Source organism: Amblyraja radiata, chromosome 19, assembly GCF_010909765.2.
Source record: "Amblyraja radiata isolate CabotCenter1 chromosome 19, sAmbRad1.1.pri, whole genome shotgun sequence".
In the NCBI taxonomy this organism is placed as follows: domain Eukaryota; kingdom Metazoa; phylum Chordata; class Chondrichthyes; order Rajiformes; family Rajidae; genus Amblyraja; species Amblyraja radiata.
Window position 1 is genome coordinate 18,151,087 of NC_045974.1, and position 6,315 is coordinate 18,157,401.

Below are 6,315 nucleotides of genomic sequence, written 5' to 3' on the forward strand. Positions count from 1 at the left end.
TGAAGAGGCTTAGCCTCATGCTGGAAAGCCTAAGTATCATTCAAGCAAAAACTGATATGTTCCAAACAACATGCAAGTCATTTAAATTCAACAACAATCTTCAGTAACAGAATTAACCACCTTGCATGGTATTCAAATGCACTACCATTACCAATGCCCCATTATCAAATCATGGGGATCACCATTGATTAAAGAGCAAAACTTGACCAGCCACATAATTACTGTGATTATGTGAACAGCTCAGAAGCCGAGTATCCTGTGATGATGAATCATTTGCCAAATCTGGAAATCTTTTCCACCAGCAAAACAGATTGAGTCAGGAGTGGAATAGTGTACTCTTCAATCATCTGGGTGGCTAAAGGCCACAGCCATCCAGAACAAAGCTGCCATGAAAGTTGGATTTAATTCACTGACCTATGCATCAATATATTTTAACTGTGATAGTAATACATCAATCTGCTGAGTTTTCTTCACGAGCACACTCCAAAACTCTTATTTCTAAAAGGTCATAGATACCAGGGACATGTAAACAGTAATACTTGCACAATCTATTGCCTGTTATACACTTTCCTTCCTTGGAAATATAGTGCTATTCTTTCAGTGTTTTCAGATCAAAATTCGGCTCAAGAGCACTGAAGAAGTCACTTAAGCATGTTTAACTGTCATATGTACCAACAAGGGAACAATCACATTCTTACCTGCAACAGCATAACAGATCTGTAAACACAAGAAATGTAGGTGATATGTAATCAAACATTCAATAAATTGATAACCACTATAATAGTGCAAAAAAGCCCAAAGTCCTTATTGCAACCAAAGACAAAGACAATTCATTGGTTAGTGTGTAGTGTTCAGGAGCCTGATGTTTTTTGGGGGGAAAGCTATCCTTGAACCTGGTTTTGACTACTACACCTTCTTCCCAATGGTAGGAATGAAATGGGAGCATAGTCAAGGTGATGTGGGGTTTTGATGCTGGCTGCCTTTTTAAGGCAGCGCCTCCTATAGATCCCTTCAGTGGTGGGGAGATCAGTACCTATGATGCACCAAGCAGTGTCCACCACATTTTGTATGCTCCTTCGTTGCCTGGGCGATCAAAGTTCAGAGAACAGGAACTACACAGAAATAACTATTTCCAGAGAGAAGACACACACCACAAGGGCAAGTGGGATATGAAATAAACTAACCAGGCCAATGACACCTACATTCTATAAATACATTAAAACAATGGAAGATCATAATAATGCATCAGGAAGTGGTATGGTTCAATTGTTAGAGTGATTTAGGTTTTGGCAGTAATACAGGCAATGTGAAGTCGTACTAGTGTGAATGTGTAAGGATGATCTGGTACTCATGTTGGGATTCCTATATACTGCCGGTTCTTTTTGTTCTATTTGTGAATAAACCTGCTTGACAAGTTGCAGTGTCTAAAGTAAATATGATCTGTCTTATGAAGTAATAAAAGGTTAAATACCATGAGCAGTAAATTCATTTGGCTTGCTAAAATGGTCCCCACCCACAAGCTATTTTCCGTTTTGATGGATGATACCTATTGAGAGAATATGGGAGTAAACCACATATTTTAGGTGCTGTTCATGTAATTATGGAAAACAGTTAGACTCATGGGTTGCAAGTTAAAATAAATCTCTTAGCCTGGAATGGGCCAAGAATGGAAGCAAAACTTTAAAAATAAATAATTCTTGGAATGTGGGTGTTGCTTGTTAATCTTACATTTCACCTTCTGTATTTCTTGAATATCAAGTGATTCAGCAGGTGACCAACACCAGCTCGATTGATGACATTTGAGGGAAATTAAGGTCAGGAGACACTGAAGCTCAATGAGGCATGAGCAGCAGAATTCCTTTCCTGAAGGTCGTTACTTATATCGGGTTCAATGACAATAGATCACTGCGGTCATTTGTGATCATATTAGCTTTTAATTTCCAAATTAAAAAAATATATAATGTTTAATCTATTAAACATTGTTATCACCAGAATTTTAGGGAATGGCTGCTTATAATGAAAGGCTTCTCCTGCAGTTGTATAGGGTAAGACCACATTGTGCCCATTTTTGGTCTCCTAATTTGAGGAAGGACATCCTTGTGATTGAGGCAGTGCAGCGTAGGTTCATGAGATTGATCCCTGGGATGGCGGGACTGTCATATGAGGAAAAATTGAAAAGACTAAGCTTGTATTCACTGGAGTTTAGAAGGATGAGGGGTTATCTTATAGAAACATATAAAATTATAAAAGGACTGGACAAGCTAGATGCAGGAAAAAAATTCCCAATGTTGGGCAAGTCCAGAACTAGGGGCCACAGTCTTAGAATAAAGGGGAGGCCATTTAAGACCGAGGTGAGAAAAAACTTTTTCACCCAGAGTTGTGAATTTGTGGAATTCCCTGACACAGAGGGCAGTGGAGGCAAAATCACTGGATGGATTTAAGAGAGTTAGATAGAGCTCTAGGGGCTAGTGGAATCAAGGGATATGGGGAGAAGGCAGGCACGGGCTATTGATTGGGGACGATCAGCCATGATCACAATGAATGGCGGTGCTGGCTCGAAGGGCCGAATGGCCTCCTCCTGCACCTATTTTCTATGTTGCTAAGTCCTCTATTCAAGAGATCGCAAAATATATTATAAGATTGGATAAGGTAGATCCTCAATGTGAGAATGCTTCATTGCATCTACAGCCTCTGCTTTCACCTCCATTCATACCTTGACATCTTCTCTTGTGCACGTACGCACACACTGTTCTTTTCTTCCTTCTCTTCCCCATGCCATGTTCAGGTTGCTCTGCCGTCTCTCTCACTTCTCTCTATCCACTAACTCAGAACAGAGACAAAAAAAATGCAGATGCTGGAATCTTTAGCAAAAAAAGTGCTGGAGGTACTCAACTAGTCAGGCCGCATCTATCCTAACCACCAGTCACATCATCTCAACCCCACCCCTCTCCACTTTCTGCAGAGACTGCTCCCTGTGCAACTACATGGTTCAATCATCCCTTCCCACCAAACCACCCTCTCCCCAGATACTTTCGCCTGCAACCACAGTAGATGTAACACCTACACCTTCTCCCTCACTTCCATCCAGGGACCCCAGCACTTCTTCCAGATGAGACAGAGGTTCACATGCACCTCCAATAACCTCATCTACTGCCTCCGGTGTTCCCGATGCCCTGCTTTACATCGGAAAGTGGGACACGGGGAACAATTGCACTCGGTCTATCAAGGCGTCCTGGATATCCCAGTTGCTAAGCATTTTAACTCCCCTTCCCATTCCCATACTGACCTTTCTGTCCTGGGCTTCCTCCATTGCCAGAATGAGTGCCCTCCATAGGATTCCTTCCTCTGGTGTCACAATTTGGAACTCTTCCGTCCTTATCCCACAGCTTTTGTCTTTTCATCTCTGGCTTTTCTCTAACCATCTGCATATCAAACCCATTACCCCCCTCAACTGTACCCACTATTACTTGCCAGGCCTTGTCTTGCCCCAGCTTTCTTACCGTCCCATCTCAATCAGTCTGAAGAAGGGTCCCGACCCCAAAACGTCACTTAACCATGTTCTCCAGAGATGCTGCCTGACCCCTTGAGTTACTTTGGGTCGTTTTGGTAGCATGGATGAATTGGCATGCTAACCAAGTTATCTAACTGAGCTAGTCCCACTAGCCTGTTCCTGGTCCATATCCCTTCAAACCTTTTTTCACTTGCACCCGTCTAACTATATTTTAAATGTTGTAATTGTATCCACCTCTTCCTTTCTACCACTTCCTTTGGCAGTTTGTTCCTTATACGCACTGGTCCCCCCCTCGGGTCCCCTATAAATCTTTCCCTCTTCACCTTAAAAGTATGGCTTCATTTTAGACATCACATTCCTGGAGAAGACTGTGACCAGCTTATCTCTGCCGCTTTTGATGTTATAAATCTTTAAGGTCATCCTTCTGCCTCCCATGCTCCACAGGAGAAAAGATCCAGCCTCTCATAACCCGAACCTTTCAGTAACGTCCTCATAAATCTTTTTTTTTTAGTTCGGTTTAATAACATCATGCCTATACAGTGCCCTCCGTAATGTTTGGGACAAAGACCCATCATTTATTTATTTGCCTCTATACTCCACAATGTGAGATTTGTAATAGAAAAAAAATCACATGTGGTTAAAGTGCACATTGTCAAATTTTAATAAAGGCGATTTTTATACATTTAGTTTTCATCATGTAGAAATTACAGCAGTGTTTATACATTTAAATGAAAGTAGTCATGTTTAGTATTTTGTTGCATATCCTTTGCATGCAATGACTGTTTGAAGTCTGTGATTCATGGACATCACCAGTTGCTGGGTGTCTTCTCTGGTGATACTCTGCCAGGCCTGTATTGCAGCCATCTTTAGCTTATGCTTGTTTTGGGGGCTAGTCCCCTTCAGTTTTCTCTTCAGCATATAAAAGGCACGCTCAATTGGGTTCAGATCGGGTGATTGACTTGGCCACTCAAGAATTGACCATTTATTAGCTTTCAAAAACTCCTTTGTATGTTTGGGATCATTGTCTTGCTGTAGAATTAACTGCCAGCCAATGAGTTTTGAGGCATTTGTTTGAACTTGAGCAGATAGGATGTGTCTACACACTTTAGAATTCATTATACTACTACCATCAGTTGTATCATCAATGAAGATAAGTGAGCCAGTATCTTCAGCAGCGATACATGCCCAGGCCATAACACCCCACCACCATGTTTCACAGATGAGGTGGTAGGCTTTGGAACTTGGTCAGTTCTTTCTCTCCTTCATACTTTGCTCTTGCCATCACTCTGATCTAAGTTAATCTTCGTCTCATCTGTCCACAAGACCTTTTTTCAGAACTGTGGTTGCTCTTTTCTCTTCTTGGCAAACTGTAACCCGGCCATCCTATTTATGCGGCTAAGCAGTGGTTTATATCTTGCATGTAGCCTCTATTTCTGTTCATGAAGTCTTCTGCGGACAGTGGTCATTGACAAACCCACACCCGACTCCTGAAGAGTGTTTCTGATCTGTCGGACAGGTGTTTGGGGGTGTTCCTTTATTATAGAGAATTCTTCTGTCATCAGCTATGGAGGTCTTCCGTGGCCTGCCAGTCCCTTTGTGATTAGTAAGCTCACCAGTGCTCTTTCTTCTTAATGATGTTCCAAACAGTTGATTTTGGTAAGCCTAAGGTTGGCAGTTTTATTCTTGTTTCTCAGTCTCATAATGGCTTCTTTGACTTTCATCGGCACAACTTTGGTCCTCATGCTGATAAACAGCAATAAAAGTTTTCAAAGGTGATGGAATGAATGGAGGACAGACTAGATGCTGAGAGCTCTCTTATACCTGCATTAAGGAGGCAATTAAACACACCTGAGCAATTACAAACACCTGTGAAGCCATGTGTCCCAAACATTATGGTGCCCTGAAATTGGGGGGGGGGGGGGGGGACGACTATGTATAAACACAGCTGTAATTTCTACATGGTGAAACCAAAATGTATAAGAATACCCTTTAATAAAATCTGACAATTTGCACTTTAACCACATGTGATTTATTTTTTTAAATTACAAATCTCAAATTATGGAGTACATAGCCAAATAAATAAATGATGGGTCTTTGTCCCAAACATTATGGAGGGCATTGTATATGATATAACTTGGCTTCCTCTATCCCCACCAACATAGAAGACAGTTGAGGTATCAAGAAAATGCAAACGAGCAATGGCTACAACATTGGCTAAACGACCAGACCATAGTCGAGAAGACAAGTTCTTTAGAATTAATTGCACCTCTAGCGTAGCTTTTCAAATAGTTACAACACTGACATCTACCCATCCATGTGGAAGATATGGGGACGAATGGCAGATGTTGGAATCTTGAGCAAAACACTAAGTGCTAGAGGTACTCGGTGGGTCAGGCAGCGTCTGTGAAGAGAATAGACAAGCGATGTTTTGGGTCGGGACCCTTCTTCAGACTGAGTTCCACCAGCACTTTGTGAATGTGGAAGACATGTTTTCACAAATCCAATCTGGCTAATTACTGTGTTCTCAGTCTATCTCAATCATCAGCCAAGTGGGGTGGGAGATTGCAACCTTCACGTGGTCCACCCTGTTTCGACTAATGCAACCAACCCGACGTGCACGAACAAGGTCAAATAGAACAAGTGGACCTACAACTATAGGCTGTGGCATGCCATACGCAAGAAGATCAGGCAAGTGATGGAAGGTGTAGACGACCATGCCATTAACTGGCCATCCTTAAGGGTCAAGGATGTTTAAAGTGTGAATGGGTCAGTAGTTTGGGGGATAATATGCTTTCTTTACACTG